This window comes from Limulus polyphemus, unplaced genomic scaffold (assembly GCF_000517525.1).
Source record: "Limulus polyphemus unplaced genomic scaffold, Limulus_polyphemus-2.1.2 Scaffold1700, whole genome shotgun sequence".
NCBI classification, from domain to species: Eukaryota; Metazoa; Arthropoda; class Merostomata; order Xiphosura; family Limulidae; genus Limulus; species Limulus polyphemus.
In genome coordinates this window covers 17878-20298 of record NW_013667310.1, presented here as the reverse complement: position 1 = coordinate 20298, position 2421 = coordinate 17878, and positions in this window count along the sequence as shown.

The window sequence follows — 2421 nt, the reverse complement described above, 5'->3', positions numbered from 1 at the left end:
CAGAACTATGCTGGTTTCGACACAGGATTGCGCTCATTAAGACCATTTGTCACGTGTTATGAGATATCTTCTTATCAATTCTGAGAAGAAGAAGAAGAAGGTGACTTTGAAAGAGTCTTTCTTCGGATACACTCTCTTGCAACTGAGACAGTTGCATTGACTTGGCGAGTTGTTATGATGGCGATATCAGTGGAATAGAGCTATTCAACAAAATTACTGACAGTCGAAATGCTCCTTCGTGCTCCGAATGATCTCCAGCTAAAAACACGTCTAGAACTTATTGAATTTTTTGTGTCTTATGAAGACGTTTTTCTACATCTTAGAGTAGCACCGTAAATACTGATGACAGTCAGTGTCCATTGCTAGCTGTGAGAGATCGTTCCGCAAGCTAAAGCTTATTCTTACTTACCCGAGGGCCACTGTGTCTCATGAAAGCATTGACGTAGAAGGCATCATATATGTGATTGCACTAAAAAAGGGGGGGGGGCAAGAAAAGTGGATATGTAAGTTGTTAATGTTGGCCACATCAAAACGCTCTTTTTTTTTTCTTCAGGCTTATCATGGGAGGCACACTTTAAACCCTTTGTCCTCGGGCGCACCAAACCCTCGCTACGCCACTGTATACATATTGTTATAAAGATTTTTAGTATTAGGCGAGATTATTTACATTATTCAGTCAAAAAGACCAGTCACTTAATGATACCAACTTTATTTATTCGACCAGAAATTTTATATGTTGGCTTATCTAAGGTTCGCTGATATGCATAAGTTCACAGCAGACGCCAATATAATTCCAATTACTTGCTAACTTATCTGTAAGTACAGTACTTTGTGGTACCTCTGGTACTTCTCTGTAAATAAGCTCACAACTTACAAAACTAATATGAATGACTAACTACATGATAGTAACAGGCAAACTAAGCAACTAAACTCATTAACTCAATAATCAGTCACTATTTACTCTAGGGTAACTTGCATTTTATAGCACTCAAATAGTTTCCTGAGCGATCATCATGTAAAGTTAACTCCCTCTAGCCAACATTAATTCATAGTCTGAATTTAAAATAATGTTCTACAATAATAGTAAAAAGCCTTCATTCTATCTGATAAAAAAAAGATTCATAGTCCAAAACTAGAACAGGCTTTCAACAATGTTTGTGAAACGAGTGATCCAGAAAAATAGTTGTTGGTTTATAGTTACAATTCTTTAAATTTATTACAACCCAAAATAAATGAACAGAAGTGTACACACAATAAAGAGGTTCGATCACACATAAACGTATAAAAGTTTCATTTAAGAGCGATGTTCTTTGTTATGCGTATTAAACTTCTAATCATCACCAAATGATCGTTAATGTGACTTTTTTTACACATTTCCATTTCATATTTTTCGACAGTTTCATTTTATTGTTAGTATCTCAAGTGCTACAACCATTGACATAAAATTCAATAAAATATTCTAAGAATAAACAATAAATATGGGACATTTTATTTCAAGCCTAAACGAACATCGTATTCATAATTGTATGCTTACAAGTCAACTTTCATGATTTTCAGATTATCAACTAAATCTTTTTTTAAAAAAACAAAGATATATTTTGTTCATAATATTAGAAGTCTGATAAGTGCACCTTTAATACTTATTACAAACAACTGATATAATAAAACTTCGAAAGAATATACAGTAATAATTGTTTTTGGAGTCCCGGTGTCGGTGTCGCATACGTTCCAGATTGGTTGTGGGTCCTTGACTTTACTGGTTACAGAACCACTAATAACGTAAGAAAACCACAAAAATGCAACAAAATCATCCCCAATATTGCAATTAACCCCACTATTTTTTTTATGGGGCCTCTCTATATTTTACACAGAGAATGAAAGGTTTTACCCAACTTTATTACTCAATATGGTGCAATGTGTAGGCCCTTGCGGTAGTAAACGATAAAAAAACGTAATTTGAAAAGTTACTAACATAAATGCAACAATTCAAATGATTCCTAAAAGCAGAAAAACAAACAAACAACACAATAACTGACTGAAACTGAGATAAAAATGAAACAAAGAGTATTAGTAACGATATAAAATAATGATATTATTAATATTGTAATCTATTCTAGAAATAATTGCAACCAATTATACATTATTTATCTCTTCTTTACAGTTTAACATTTTTCCAGTTATTTTCTCACTGAATTATTTTTCATTATTTTTATTTAATTTCGTTTTTGGTAATACACAATGAAATTTCTCTTTTTATGATTGGGTTACATGCTTGTTAGCTCGAACAGCTTTAAGTTGTTTATTTATGTTTGAAGAAGATTATTTTCCCGAAACTAAAGATAAATATGAAGCCCAATCTATTATAAAATTCATCACTTGCCTCTAAGTTATATATTGTTGCGTCAGCGAGATTACGTGACT